The following is a 17,004-nucleotide window of genomic DNA, read 5'->3' on the forward strand; positions in this document are numbered from 1 at the left end:
CTTTACAGCTTACAATGAAGAGATCAAGTGCAAATTGAAGTTTGAAAATGAGCTTGCTTGATATAAGGGACAAAAGATTAAATAATTAGAGGTAGGGGAGTCTTCCCAAAGAATAACTGCATCCTCACTTGCTCCTCCACCATCTACTAGTCACATTATTGAAATCCTTGATAATCCATTGCATCAAGAAGATCTCTCTAAAGAAGATATATAATACGAGAAAGCTAGACTCAAGGCTATACAAATAGAAGCATGGTAGATATATGAATAAAAGATAAGAAAGAAAATATTGAATTTTGTCTTTGAGATTGACATTAGACTTCTTCACCATATGGTAAAAAAATTGATGGATATGATAAAATCCCCTACTGATAATGAAGATAGGTTGAGAGGAATCTTGAATAAGTGGATTGGAATAGAGGAGACAATAACTAAAATGTGTTTCAATGTAGTTGCTAACATAAATGATGACTGTCATATGGAAAATAAATATGATCTAGTAATTGATTTGTCATATTTTGATATAAATAGGGAATTTTTACAAATGAGGATGAGATTTTGCATCTCCGAGTGTGAGAACAATGAGCATGCATTTTTTCCTTTAGCATTTACAAATGATAATGAGATGAAGACACTCACAAATTAGGATGATGATGTTCCTGCTATGTTGAATGATAAAGTGAGTATGATAATAAACAAAGATGACAATAGTTTATTCATAGAAGTTGTAGTAGACCTGATGGAGGCAAGAAATTTTTATAACTCTTTCATTTCTAAGGCTAAGCAATCAAAAGGTAAATGGAAAGATATCTCTTGTAAAGAGAAATAGATCCTTAATTTTTACTAACCTTATGATTCAATTTATAATGAATGGGTGGCCTAATATACTTCAATAATAGAATCTTCATAGGTAGTAGTAGAGGATAATCCATAAGGCATGTACACAATAGATGGAGAGAAACAATTGGTTGAGGGAAGTGTTCAAGATGAGGGGAAGAACACCCAATTAGAAATTGAAGAAACTAAAGGACAAGATCAAAGAAAAAAGGAGGATGAAATGGTGGCCCCACAACCTATAGATGAGACAAATGATGAAAAGATACACGAGTTTTTTTTTTGATAAGATAAATAGGTTTTAAGGGATCTTGAAACCCATAAGTTTTACAAAAAACAAGGCTAATAATAAGAAAAAGAAGCCTAGCCAAAATAGAGGTCCAACAGCTGAAAAAAGTCTGAAGGCCCAGCCCAAAACAAAGGCCCACAGAAAGGCTAGAAAACAAACAAACTAAAATAGACTATAGAAAGCCTGTCCAAAAGCCAAAAGCTAGAAAGATGAAAATACAAAAGACAAGAAAACTAGTCTTTAGTAATCTTCTCCATTTCCTGCATAGTCTAAGCTGCCTCGACTATCTTTTGTTGCTCCTTTGCCATTTGATCCTGGACCTTCTCCATGCCCTGATCCATACTAGTGAACATACTGATTGTGGCCTTGTCATCATTTGGCCTAGCCTTCTCCCTGTTCTGTCCTCCCTCCTCCACCAGGTAGCCCCTATCCTTAAGTTTACCAGCTAGGGATTGGATGTTGTCATTCATTGAACTCAGGAGAGAAATCATCTGACTTGCCAAGTTGTGGTTGTAGTTTTCAAGATTTCTAATTCTCCTTTCATTTAAGCTTTCTCTGTTATCCTGGTCCTCCTCCTATCTGTCAATACCAGTCTTTTTCTTAGTACTTTCCATCTGGGATGCCTTTTCTCTAACTTCCTCCAGCTCATGGAAGAGCCATTTGATTGATCTAAAGTTGTCAATCATACTACTACGGGCATTATTTAGAAGGTTCATTCCAATCTCCCTTGCGTTGTCTAAAATGGCCAGGATAGTTGGGTCTATGAGCTCATTGAGCCTAGGCTCCTCCAGGTTGTCCACCAGGATCTGAGGGTTCATAACTTCCCTAAAAATCCCAATAGTAGTAGTCCTCACATTGAAATTTTTCCAGGCCTTTCTTCTATTATTGACCTACACTTCCCCCTCGTTCTCACTAGTGATGACATTCACTTTTTCCTCTGAAGGAGGCTGAGACTAGACAGGGGAGAGGGGAAGAGAAATAGCATCCGTCCTCTAATTTCTAGTCTCCTCAACTCTCACTACCTCCCTCTTCCATTTTTTCCTAGGTTTCTCCTCTTCCAACTCCTCCTCCGACTCATTGTTAGAATCTTTCGTATCCATTTCCTCCTCCTCCTTAGCATAACTCTCTTTTTCTTGAGCTTGGCCATGATCCCTAGGGCTTTTCCTGCTGAGAGTTGTAGCTATGGACTATTTCCTACCTTGACCTTTATTCTTCTTTCCTGAGGTAAAATTCTCCTCCTCTAAGCTAATGCTCTCAATGTCATCAGAGTCTAAAGAAGAGTTGGAGCTACCTTTATCAACATCCTCAAATTGAGGAGGGTTATTGCATAAAGAATGAGCTTTGAAATGCTCATGGATGAGGAGAAATAAACCCTCATGCAAAGCAGGGTTAACAGTGGCTTTCTTCTTGAAACTAGAGATAGCCTTGTTCATAGAAGTGAGAAGGTAAAAGGGAATGGAAATTCTACTCTTATGGCAAAAATGATTTAAAATGACAAAATGGTGAGTTCTGACCCGATCAAACCTAGGGTCCAAGGTAACATAATCAATGAGGGCATATAAAAAAATACCTCCAGAACTTCTTTATAGTCTCCATTACATAGAAAGACTCTTTCTTTTCCAGCTTGTTCATCTCTGCAGAATTTTTCACGAACTCCTTGACTGCATTGGACAAAAGTTTCTTGTCCCTGTAGAAATTGAAACCCTCCATAGGGATACTAGTGACCTCTACAACCACCTCCTCTATGATTTGGAAAGAAACCCCATTCACCTTGACCTTGCCATTGCTCCATGACTTCACCATTCTGTTGGTCACCTCAGGGTCAAAACCATGGAGTTTCTCGAAAAAATTCGCAACCCCACTCTTTTCCAAATTTTTCCAGACTTTCCCCATATTCTTCCACTTCTCTACTTCACCCATCGGCTCCTTTCTGCTCCATTCTCTAGTCATGACATCCATTTTTTCTTCAACTATTCTCATGAGCCCAAATCTTTGCAAATTTTTTCTAGCCAAGATTTTGGCTCTATTTTTATTATTGGGTTCGTGATCATTCACCTCTCTGATACAATAGCAAGTGAAAATGATAACGATCCTCCAAACGTGTCAAAATGACGAAAAAAATCCCTTGAGATTATGAAAACCAAGAAACTTATTATGGCTTGTACCAACATCCAATCTTTCTTTATTAAACATGATAACAGTTAGATTGATCCATTCTTCCATGGATTAAACATACACAAGTTTGTTACAAAGTTAGAGAAAGATAAAATTGAAGAGGATCCTACCCAACCAGAGAACACCGATAGTTAGAATGCATGGCAATAAATAATTATTAGAAAGGAAGAAAGTAATTATTACAATATGATACCTTACCTTTGTGGTTCCTCCACTATGGGTATACCTATGTAACAAATCATTGAAATTACTTTCAAATAATTCAAATTATGCCACATGCACCTAATTCAACTGTCTCATGGGTTTTTGAAAAAGTTTTTTTTGTCTCTTATGTAACTATGTTTTGTTCAGGACAACTATCATTTTCTCTCTATGCTTGAAGCTTGTTGTAACTCATCCTATATAAATGAGTTCCCAAGGCTAGAGGATGGGTCAAGATTTCATTTTTGAATGAACATACATTTTCATATTTTGAGTAAGTCCAAAGCTATATAGTTGTATTGTTTCATAAATTCCATGAATGGAAATACAAAATTGGATTGCTAAGCCTATTTTTGAGTTTTTTGTTGTCATTGGAAGTTGACACTAAGTTGTATATTTTCAAAGAAGATGATACAAAAAATTTTTGCAGTCTAGTTACCTATTGGTAAATAGATTTGTTCTTTCAAATTATAACTCTTAGATGCCCAACTTGGAACAATATCTGATCATAAATAGTTGACAAGCCACTTGTGGATAAATTGGCTTCCCTCTGAAATTGTAGGTATAGCTCTCTAAATATATTTCCAATGAATTATGTTTTCTTCCTAAATTAATTTGGGGTATGTTCTTGACCTGAGAATAGAAGAAGTATAACCAAGCTAGACCCAAATAGAATCTAACTTAGGAAAATAGAAGTTTTGAATACTAAAACAAGTATACATCTTCTGAATTCATAAAGATTATCTGAATAATAGCTAATATTAAACTAAGAAAACTTGAATCTAAACTCTAATTAATAAATTGAAAACACTAAAGGGATTTCTCTATGAATGAACAATAACAACACCTATTACATTCATTCATCACTTCAAAATAGGGGAGGTGAAACTTTGTTCTTCCCTTGTTTTGACTTAAACAAAAGAGAAAATGTAAACTAAATATAATAGCAATTGGAATAGAAAATGATTGGCATAAAATACCATTCAATTGTCTCTACAACAAAAAGTACTTCACACCAAAAAATATTTGACCTTTCATTAATCTTTCAGTTTTATACATATAGAGTTTCAAGATGACCGTTACAATAGGAGCTTAATTGGTTCGTCTTCTAAAAATGACAAATGAAAAGATGCCAGTTTTTCATATTACAAAATTACAAAAGAAAATGAAAAGAGGGCATAATATGAATCATTTAGACTTCTTCCACTTTTTTGTTTTCGCTCTATATGCCGTAGCAACAACTATTACTGGAATTAGTTCCTCATGGTTGGGCATGTGTATAATTGTGAATGTCAAGAGCCATTTTGAATGTTCCCTTGCTAGCTCTTTCACAAAATTCAACTAATTTGGAAAATCTTTTGCAGCCACATGTATACAACCACTAAGTGTCTGGAGTTTTGCAATTCTATTTTGACTACTGGAAGTCACTCTAGATAGATTATCCAAAAATGTGGAAAAGTTATTTTTCATTATATCTACTCTAATGAGAGCCTTCCCTTGACCATTGGTTTGTGAATCAATGTGTAACCCTTTCATAAGTTTGAGTCCTCTATCTTGAGTCTTCTTTGCTTTATCCTCTATTTCCTTGAGTCCCTTCTCAACTAGCTGGATCATCTCTTGCTTGAACTACATACTTTGGAGCCATTCAAATAGAGTTTCATTTCCCTTCTTCAAAATCTTCACTTCAATTACTTCTTTTTCTTTCATCTGGATAATCATCTTTAGAAGAGAGATGCAGTCATCACATTTGACCCTTTCTCCAGCTAGAGTATTGCTATTAGACATGATGTTTTCCTTTTCTATTTCTAGTCTGAGGATAACATTACCGATTTGATCTATGAGAGAAACTTCTTTTGATTTTAGTTTCTCAATCCATTCTTTTCTAATTTGACTTAAGTATCTATCCTCCTAAAGTTGAGAAATGAGAGCTTGTAATTTAGTAGTAGTAGGATTCTAGGCTACTGACACACCAGAGATAGTTGCCAGCAGGATGACCAGTTGCCTAATGAATTTGTTCAACTCTTCTATCTTGGTTTTCATTCTGATCTTTGATAACTTAAGGCTTTCCAATTGTCCTTCTATTACTTCATTTTATGACCTCCCCAAGCCAACCTTTGTGTCATGTCTGGCCTCTCCAAGATCAATTAAATGTAGAGTGAAATCATTAGCCTTTATGTCCTCGATTCTCCCTCCTTTTTTTGGCTTGGCTATTTCCATTGTCAAATGCCCTATTTCTAGATCTTTCCCAAGTATTAATAAAGTCTTTTTCTTCTTAACTTTTGTCAATGCAGTCCCAGAATGAACTATGAGAGATACTATATCTTTGGTGGAAACACTTTCATGCTTTCTCTTTCTCTTCCTTTCCAAAGTATCTTCCAACTAAGAATCTATTCCTATCACTTTGGAAGTTGTTCCACGTGATTTAATACTAAAGATATTTTTCTTAACTAGAGTTATTGCTAGCAATTGAAGAGAAAGGATTTTTTGGATCTTAAGAGATGAACCTAGAAGAATTCTAGCCCTTCTCCACTTCTGGAGTCTTCTTCGTTGCCTCATTTGACTCAGTAGACTCGTTGCTACTACTATTTCCATCCCCTAAGTCTACTATTTGTATAGGGGAACCACTTGGCCTCAGAAGTGAAGCACTTACTAATGGAATGGGCCTATGATGAGGATATGAAACTTGAGTGATATGTGGACTAGGGTAGTGTGGGGAGATGGAATTGGAATAGTATGAGGGGATGGGATTGGAGTGGAGGCACTGTCCTTTGGTTGTTTTGTCTTCTTCTCTTCAGTACCAATTTGGGTTCCTATGACTGGTAGGGAACCATCATGATAGGTCTTAGCTATAGGGACATTCTTGTCTAGAGGTTGATCACCTCCTCCTAAAGGTTGAGCTAGCCCTTGAGTGGAAGCTATGGTGGCACTTGGTACAATGCTCTGAGATGAACTAGGCATTGCAGTTGCTAGAGAAGCTTGAGTGGCTACACCTTTACTTTGCCTCCTCTTGGTTATCCACCAACCCATTTCCCCATTCTTTTAATAATTCTAGTCATCATGATATCAAGATTCTCTTCCACATCCATATATGGCTTAGAACTAATAGGAATCCCCCTTAACTTAGTCAAATAGGTATTTCTATACATATTTTGATCATCATCCTCCAATCCTTCAACATTGACATTAATACCATATGTTCTTACTTGTTCTACTGTGAGCTTGGAAAAAGCATGATCTTGGCTCTCCAACTCATCTTTGCAATCTACCCAATAATCTTTTACAGTGGTGACATGCTTGATCACACTCCCAATTTGTAGCACCTCTCTTACATATCCATTTCGGTTGAACATAGGTCTCACAACCTCATATTTTTCCAACTTATACTTAGTCTTAAATGCCTTGAGCATATTTTTGGCGTCAGATCAAGAATCACAACTTTAAGCTCCAACCTTCATAGGGAATTCATACCCTTTCTTCTTCAAGCTTGTGCTTAGCATGTTCACCTGGATTGCTTGCCTTAGAATCTCTATCAGCACAATCAGATCACTTGGGTATTTGAGTAGCTTCAAAGGAAATCTATATAAAGTTGCAAGACACAAATATGAAAAGGATGAGAACTAAATAAAATAGCTACCAAATTGACTGATGGTTGCCATTACTTCTAGGCTAAACCTCCTCTCTGGACATCCTTGGAGTTCCCTACAAATCTTCATTGTAAATGAATCATTAACTCTGGCATATTCCGCATAGCTATTTTGTTATTGCAAGCATGGATAAAATTCACAACTTTTCATGTTATCAAGAAGTTCTCTATTCTAGGAAGGCCTAGCCACAATTGTAGAGAACCTAACATATAAATCAAGAAAGAAGACATGTAGAAGGTATTCTAAAACTTTGTGGCATTGAAGGCTCTAGACAGATGACCACTTACCTCATATACCCAATGAACATAATATGTATCTGAATAGATGATTTATACCAAAAAGAAATAATATTAAACAAAATTGAGTGCTTCTACCTCACCATTCAATCGATGTAAGAGAGCCAGAATGTCTATGATCTTGGGCTTGAGATCAGTGCTGAATAGAGTCTTAGGAACCTTACTCTTAGCTCTCCATGGATTTTGGAACAAGGACCTCATAATTTCTTTTCTCCACACCATTTTCTTCAAGGAGAACTTGGACATAGTTCCTCCTACTATCAACTCATAAAATTCTTCTTGCTTTGGAACCCGGAGGCAATTGACTATAGTTTTCCTATCAATAGAGATTAATACTATCTGGTTAGGCAGCAAAATTTTTCTAGTATCTAGGTTGTAATGATTTATACATTTTCCAATCAGCTCAGGAGCTTGAACCACCACAGGAAATCTAGTTGCCTCCACTAGCCTGCTTCCCTAGTGCTTTTTAGTTATGGGGTGAATTGGCTCCAACCTAGGCCTCCTTTGAAAGTCTTTCATGTCAAAGAAATGGAGTGAGGTTTTTGTAACATTCTGTAATGTAGACTTGATCCCATTCAGCTTATCAAAACTGGAAAATCTAGTTTCCATTTTATTTGAGATAGAAGTGAATTGAAACCTTAAAATTGAAAGTGGCACAGAGAGTAGAGTTTGCAAGTATAAGAGATTTGAAAATCCTATACAATTCAATAGCATAAAAATTCAATAAAAAGTGGTAATTTGAAAAATCGTTATGTTTCTCTCTATATAGAAATCCTAATTCACTCGTTAATCTTCAAGATCTGTGCCACATAAGTGAATTAAAGGATGGATCTATTGGATTAGTAAATGTGGGAGTTTCTAATAGATTTTTCCATGTCTTTTCACTATTTTCATTGGCCCAATCATAACTTTCTTTTATTACATACTTACTTTCCCACTTTTCACCAAATTCCAGAGAATTAAGAATGGAGTACTCTATAGGGAAATATTTGCTCAGCCAAATTTTTCTCAAAATACCTTCCCAAATGTGATTAACTTGTTCCCATTACCATTTTTAAGTATCTTGTGATCAATCTATCTACCCAACATGCTTGTAGAGTTGATTTATCAACAGATGTGGAAAATTGCCTTCCCGGGTTGGAAACCCACTAAGGGGAAAACAACTTCTATTTTCCTTCCCTTGCCTTTATTTTCACTTTACCCTTTAAGTCAATGTGCCTCTAAGCTTTGGAAAATCTCAAAAAGGTTGTGAAAATGAAAGAGAAATCCACTTGTTATTCTCTCTCACAAATGCCTTTATTGGAAAATTGACTTCATGGGTTGAAAGCTTGTCATGGAGAAGTTACTTCAAAGTTTTCTACTAGATGTGATTCTAAGCACCATGATGAACCTTGAGTGCCTGCCAAGGTGGAATACTATGATGTATGGATGATCTATCCATGAAACAACTCATTTCCTTCTTGCTTTGGCTTGTAAACCTCATTTGTTGATCTCTGTGAAAAATCACCTTTATGGGTCAAAAATGTACTGGAGAGAAGTCAATGTTGCATTCCTTGCAAGCTTCATTTTCTTTATGTGCAAACTATGATAAGCTATGAACTAGTTCTTCCTTGGAAATAACTCTATGAAAATCATTATAAAACACTAGAATCTCCATCGAATTAGGTTCTAGACTACCCACAAACTCATGACAACAAGGAAAACCCACCCAGTTATGTAATACAAGAGAAGGGAAAAGGTGAAAAATCTTATGGAGAAGCTTTTCACTTGAGGGGAAAGAACTAGACTTGGACATACATAGACCAAACTAAGACACAAGATCTTTTCCACTTTGCAAAATGGGTACAGGATGAAAAGTGGGGCAACAATTGGCTCTAACTAGGGACTTGGGTAGAGCATACCTAAGCAAGGAACTCAAAATATTTGGTTTTGCAAAGAAGATAAAAAGTGGCAACACAACAAAACACAAGCAAGGCAAAGAATATGAAAAAAAAAGAAAGGGAAAAAGACTAATTAGGAAATACAAAAAGAAATAAAATCTAACTATAATACAATAAAGGGGTTACCTATTCTCAATTTGTAATTTGATAAAGCTTTAGATCCTAACCATTCCAGGTCAAGGGTAGTATTTCACCATCTTCATATGCCAACTTGAAAGAAATATTTTCAAATTCCTCATGAATTTTGAATGGTCCTTTCCATAAAGTCTCAAACTTCTTATGCATTCCTTTTGGAGCACTTCGTTTATCCCAGAATAGCACATTATCTCCTACCATGAATTTTTAGGGTCTTTCTTTCTTATCAAATAGATCCTTCACTCACATCTGATGCTATGTAATGTGATCTACAATTTCTTCCCTTTCCTCTTCAAGTTTGCTCAAGTACAAAATCCTCTTCTCTAGACTATCTGTATAAACATCATCTTCGATCATTATTCAAATTTTATTTGTGGCTAATTCTAGAGGTAAGGGGAGATTAGCCCCAGTCCTATAAACCAATTCAAAAGGAGACATGTTGATTTCCCTTTGAGGTGTCACTCTATCTACCCAGAGTGCTTCATGAATCTTTTTGTACCAAGTCTTTTGATTATCTGAACTGAATTTCTTAATGATATTCATCAAATTCTTTTTACTAGATTCGTCTTGACCATTTCCTTGAGGGAAATAATCAGATGAATGATTGACGATGATCCCATACTCAAAGAAAAAATTGGTAATTTTAGTTGAAGAGAAATAAGATGCATTTTCCATCACTAATTTAATGAACCTAACCAATATGTTCTCCTTTATGAATTTGCATACCACCTCAAAAGTAGTTTTCTTGGTAGCTTTAGCTTCTACACACTTAGTGAAGTAGTCACTTGTAGTTATTATGTACTAGTGATGGGCACTAGATGTAGAACTAATTAGACCAATAAATTCAAGAGCCCATTGTTGAAAAGGTCCTTCAATGATAATAGGTCTCAACGACAGAACAACTAGTTGAGGGCACTTAGAAAACATCTTGCACTTCTCACATTTTTCTACCCAAGCATAGGCATCTTTAAACATTCTAGGCTAGTAATAACACTGCCTTCATATCTTAAAAGTTGTGATTGAAGATGAGAAATGTCTTCTGCAAGCTTCATCATGAAATGTTCTCAACATCTTTTTTTGCTTTTATTTGTCTACGCACCTAAGAAAAGTGCCATCAATGGCCCTTTTGGATAATTTACCATCCCAAATCATATACTTAGCTAATTTCAATTTAAGATCTCTTCTTTGTTTTGTAGTTAGGCCTTCGAGACATTCACCATATGTTATTAGATAAGAAATATTCTCAAACCATGAATCATAGAGACCTATAGCTAAAACCAAGTGCTTCTCCCCTGACTCTTCTGATTCTTCAGTGATCTTTTTTTCTACAATCACCTTGCATAGAGCATTTCCTCTTATTAGCTTGGTAGGCTTGATTTCTATATCATACTCCTATATTTTTGCTACCCATGGTCTTCTAACATTACAATTTACATCTTAGTATGTCAACACACTCTTTGTTGCTACATCTTGGACGAAAACTACGAAATGTGAATTTAGGATATAGAATAAAATTATTTTAGTGCCTTGACCACTGCAAAAGTGTTCTTTTCAATTTGTGAATATTTTAGTTCATGATTCTTCAAAGGTATGCTCATGAAAGCTAGTGGGGCATGTACCCCTTCATCATTTTCTTGCATAAGTATTGCCGATAGAGTATGTTTAGAAGCATAACAATAAATGTTGAAATCTCATTTATAATTTGGGTGACATAAAACTAGGGCATTAGCAATAACATTTTTTATATCCTGAAAGGCCTACTTTCCCACCTCATTCCATTTAAAATTTGAATTCCCTTTCATTATATCCACTATATGCTTAGTGGTTTCTACAAAATTAGGCAAAAACATTCTAAGGAAATTAACTTTCCTGAAGAATGATTTAACTCCTATTTTATTTGAAGGAAAGCTTAATCTTTGAATGGCTTCCACCCATTCAGGGTCAATTCTGATGTCTTCCTAGGACACTATATGACCTAGGAATTTTCCTTCTATCACATAGAAAAATGTTTTCTTTGGATTGAGAGAGATTCCATTTTCTTTGCATCTTTGTAAAACTTTCTTCAAATCTTGCATATAATCTTTCCTCTTTTTTGAGAATATGGTGAGGTCATCCAAGTATATAACCATGCTTCAGTCCTTCAGATCAACAAATGTCTTACTCATACAATTTTGGAACGTAGCACCAACATTGATAAGCCCAAAGGGCATTCTGTGATATGCAAATGTACCCCAAGGAGTGGTGAATGTCATCTTATGCTAATCCTTCTCTTCTACTTTGACCTAATTGTAACCTGATAACCCATTGAGCATAGACATCATTTTAGATCCCACCATTGTTTGTAGTAAGTAATCCATATTAGGAAGAGTGAAGTTATCTTTTAGAGATGCCTAGTTCAAATTGTGGAAATCAACACATATCCTTATCTCTCCGTTCTTCTATTTGATAGGTACTATATTAGCTATCCAGGTGGAATGATAAATAGGGTAAATAATCCTTGCCTTTAACATTTTATCTACCTCCCATAAAATAGTGTCTAGGACCTTAGGATTATAATTACTTTGGTTTTTCTAGAAAGGGACTGCATCAAGCTTAAGTGGAATTTGATGTTTTACCTTACCATCCCTATAGCTTTTCAAATCCTCATAACTCTAGGAAAAACATCTCTATATTCTATGAATAAATTTCTTGCAGCTTCTTTCTCTTTAGGTGAATAGCATTTCCCAATATTAATCATTTTGACATTATGAATATCTCCAATGTTTACTCCCTCGTATTCACCCATAGTAGGCCCCTTTTCTACTCTCTTTTTCTTTATGTAAGCATCATGTCTATTAATTTTTTTTTCCAAAGCCACCAAATATGGGGGAATAATATTACCTTTTAACTAAACTTCTCCATTTTGATTCTATTTCCTATTGACATTAGATCTTTCGTGATCACTTCTACTAGATTCATGTTCAAAACTAGACTTATCATTTTCCAAAAACAATAGCAAACTCTTATCATCATTGAAGACTTGTCAGGATTCTACATTGTCTGGAATAGAGGATTGGTACACAATTTCAATTTGATACCTTTTATCTTTGAAGTCTGGATGAGGAAGTAATAGGGAGGTAGAGACTACAAGGGAATCAGTCTTAGTGTTCAACTCCCTTGGAACTGCTTCAATAGAGAAGGTGTCTAGGCCTTCTATCTCATCCCAAACTCTTTTTATAATTCCTCAACTTTTGATTTTTCATAGAATGTTGTCCTTTTATTTGATTCACAATGAGCTCTACATCACCTTTAGCTTTTAGGATCTTTATCCCTCTTTCTTTTTCTATTATTATCCCCGATAATAAGGCCTCATACTCTACAGTGTAATTCATATTCCCAAATTCTAATTTGAAGGCCATGGGTTCAAGTTCTCCGTCTAGGGATATCAACACTACACTTGCTCTAGATCCTGAAGAGGCACAACTTCCATCAAATTCAAGTGTCCATATGCCTAATGCATCTTTATTTTCATTAGAAACTCTTTGACTTTCATTTTCATCTCTCTATTCATCTAGAGCCTCTTTAATAAACAACATGTAGTTGCCAAATTCCAACTCTTGATCTAGGATCTGTACTTTAGGATCATTTGATTTCAAGATTGTAAACTTCTCCTTTTCTTTGGGTTCTAATTTGACTTTCTTATTCCCAATAGGTATCATTTCCTGAGACCAATCTAGCTTTATTTCTCCTCCCAAGTCTTGATAGAAACTTCTACTTAAAAGTAGTCCATAGCTTACTGAAATGTTAGCTACTAGAATGGTCAATAAGAGCTTCTTTTTTGGATGTGAAGTGAAGGCTACTTGAGCATCTTTAATTTTCCTAAGTAAGGGAACTTTTTTAGCATCCATAAAATAAAATTTCCCATGCACTTTAGTGAGGTTGAGACATAAGGCCTTAGCTACAAAATAAGGCATAACATTATTTGATGCACCCAAATCTATTATACAATTGCTGAGTTTACATCCATTGATATACGATGAAATATAAAAGGGTTCAAGTTTTTGCCCTGGAGATGTTGCTAAGATGGTGGAATCTTCTTGATCAAATAGACCAGATGTCAAGGTTTCATCTTCTCTTTCAACAGTCACACTATGATTCAAATTTAATGTGTTTCCTTTACACCGGTCTACTAGTCTCTTTAACTCAGAAGGGTGTGGCTTCAAATAATCTATATAGGAAATTTGAATTTTTGATTCATCATAGAATTGAATGAAATCAAAAGGTGTTTTTTCCTTACCCATTTGTAAAGATATTCTCCTTGATCAGTATGTACATTACTCGTCGAAGGACTGGAGTCATTTTTGTGAGTGTGACTAGAAGATTGATTCTTCAACCTTTTGCCCCAAGTAAGCACTATGTATGAAGTTCCATCGATGGTTGCATAACATTCACTTTTTGGTTCAGAATCTTATTCATATTCTAAAAATAAATTTCTAGAGTTTTCATTTGAATAGAAATCTAGTTCTAAACAAGGAGTTGCAATGTTCAATTCATTGGTAGCTAATAATTGCATCATACAAGCAATCTCTGGACAACTCTCACTATCATGATTTGTGGTCAAGTGAAAGACACGCATATTTCCCTTCTTCGGTACCATTTCAATTTGCAACCTAGGTTGTGAGCCTATGATCTATGAGAATCTACTCTCATTGTTCCTTCCTGGTGAGTTCTGATAATTCCATTGATAGGAATTATTGAATTTGGGTAACTATCTCTTTACTACTACTAGCTTATTTGATAATTTCTAAATCATCTCCTTAGATGACGTGGTATTACTGGAACTTCCTTTAGTTTGAAGTTCTCATTTCCACTTTCCCATAGAGATCAAATCATCCTCACATTCAATCACTTTCTTTTGTGCATCAGCTAGATCCATGGGATGTGCTTTTCTTAAATCATAATTAACATCTAGAGGCATCGCACTAATGAAGAAAGTTTTCAAATTACCAGCTATAGGTCTATCAACAATTAGAATTCTGCTGATAATCTTGTTGAACTTAGCAACAAAATCTCTCATGCTCATAGTGGGTTTCTTTTTAATTGAATTCAACCATGTTAATAAGGCATGTTCATCTTCCACAATTTTGAACCTTGTCTCAAAGGCCTTTCTCAATGTATCCCAATCATTTATCAAGCCACCAGCTAGATGATAAAACCAGTCTGCTAAACTATCTGTGATGGTCTCTACGAACAACCTTACAACAACATCTTCATGTCTAACCCCTAAGATATGAGTGGCTGCAAAAAAAGCTTTAGTGTGTTCATCTATATTAACTTTGCCATCCCCTGATAATTGAGGGAAATTCTTCTTGGAACCAACTAGGAGTGGATGGTAAGTGTTTAGTGTGAGTGGCCCTATTACCGTAGCCCATATAGCAGCCATGATTCTCTTGGTAGTATATGGAATGAAATTAACAACTAGAGGAGAAGTAATTCTGTGTAAAGCCAATACCTAACAAGTAGAATGTGAAGTGTTGGTGTTTTGATTCCTAATAGGGGAAGGTGGCCTACTCCAAATTTTATTTTCACTTTTCTACTTTGGAACATCTAAGATAGGAAAGCCAAGATCTGTAAGCTTATCAAAGATAGGGTCTTACCCACCCTATTCCTTGGTACTTATGAGGAACCTAATTTGTATTAGTATGCTAGGTTAGGTTTATCTCTGGTCTTCTTGTCTCAATTTTCTTTTTATTCTTTGGATGTTTCTCCTTTGAACAACTCTTTCTAAGGCTTCAACTCTTCTTTCTTCTTCCTCCAATACCTAGCTAAAATTCCTATAATGTTCAACATTCCTCCTATGTATCCAAATGAATGTGTTGAGGGATGAAATTGTATCTTCTTGGTCAACTTGAAAACTAAGATTAGGTTGGAGCAATAGAATAATGTTTTCATGAGGCAATACCATTTTCCCTCATGATATAGGCTTTTTAGTCAAGTGACTTTTTGTTTCCCTAGTGGAGTCACCAAAAATCTATTGGTAAACAATTTTTTTCTTTCAAATTATAACTCTTAGATGTCCAACTTGGAATAATATCTGATCACAAATAGTTGAAAAGCCACTTGTGGATAAATTGGCTTCCCTCTAAATTCGTAGGTACAACTCCCTAAATAGATTTGCAATGAATTATGTTTTCTTCCTAAATTAATTTGGGGTATGTTCTTGACCTGAGAACATAAGAGGTATAACCAAGCACAACCTAAATAGAATCTAACTCAGGTGATTAGAAGTTTCAAATACTAAAATGGGTTTATGCATTCACACATCTGATGAATTCATAAAACTTATCACAATAATAGCTAATATTAAACTAAGCGAACTTGAATCTTAACTGTGATTAATAAATTGAAAATGCTGAAGGGATTTCTCTTTGAATGAACAATAAAAACACCTATTATATGCATTCTTCACTTGAAAATAGGGGAGGTGAAACTCTATTCTTCCCTCCTTTCTACTCAAACAGAAAACATAAACTAAATATAATAGCAATTGGAACAGAATATGATTGACATAAAATACCATTCAATTTTTTCTGCAACAAAAAAGTACTTCACACCAAAATTTTTATGACCTTTCATTAATCTTTCAATTTCATACATATAGATTTTCAAGATGACCATTACAATAGGAGCTTAATCAGTTCATCTTCTTAAAATGACAAATGACAAGATGCCAGTTTGTCATATTTCAAAATTAAAAAAGATAACAAAAAGTGGGCATAATATGAAACATTTAGACTTCTTCCCCTTTTCTATTTTTTCTCCATATGCCTTAGTAGCAACTATTATTGGAATTAGCTCCTCATGACTGGGCACATGTATATTTGTGAATCTCAAGAGCCATTTTGAATGTTCCCTTGCCAGCTCTTTCACAACATTCAACTAATTTGGCAACTCTTCCACAACCACATGTATACAAGCACTAACTGTCTGGAGTTTTGCAATTTTATTTTGACCACTGGAAGTCATGTCAAATAGATTATCCAAAAATGTAGAAAAGTTATTTTTATTTATATCTACTCCAATGAGAGCCTTCTCTTGACCACTAGTTTGTGAATCAATGTGTAACCCTTTCATAAGTTCAAATCCTCTATCTTGAGTCTTCTTTTCTTTGTCCTCTATTTCCTTGAGTCCCTTCTTAGCTAGCTAGGTCATCTCTAGCTTGAAGCCATTAAAATATAGGTTCATTTTCCTTCTTCAAAATCTTCACTTCAACTGCTTCTTTTACTTTCATCTAGATGATCATGTTTAGTAGAGAGATGCAGTCATCACATTTGACCCTTTCTCTGGCCAGAGTATTGCTATTAGACATGATGTTTTCCTTTTCTATTTCTAGTCTAAGGATAAAATTATTGATTTGATCTATGAGAGAAACTCCTTCTAATTTGAGTTTCTCAATCTATTCTTTTCTAATCTAACTGAAGTGTTTATCCTCTTGAAGTCAAGAAATGAGA

Source organism: Cupressus sempervirens, chromosome 6 (genome assembly GCF_028749045.1).
Source record: "Cupressus sempervirens isolate cs-2001-9-10 chromosome 6, ASM2874904v1, whole genome shotgun sequence".
NCBI lineage: Eukaryota > Viridiplantae > Streptophyta > Pinopsida > Cupressales > Cupressaceae > Cupressus > Cupressus sempervirens.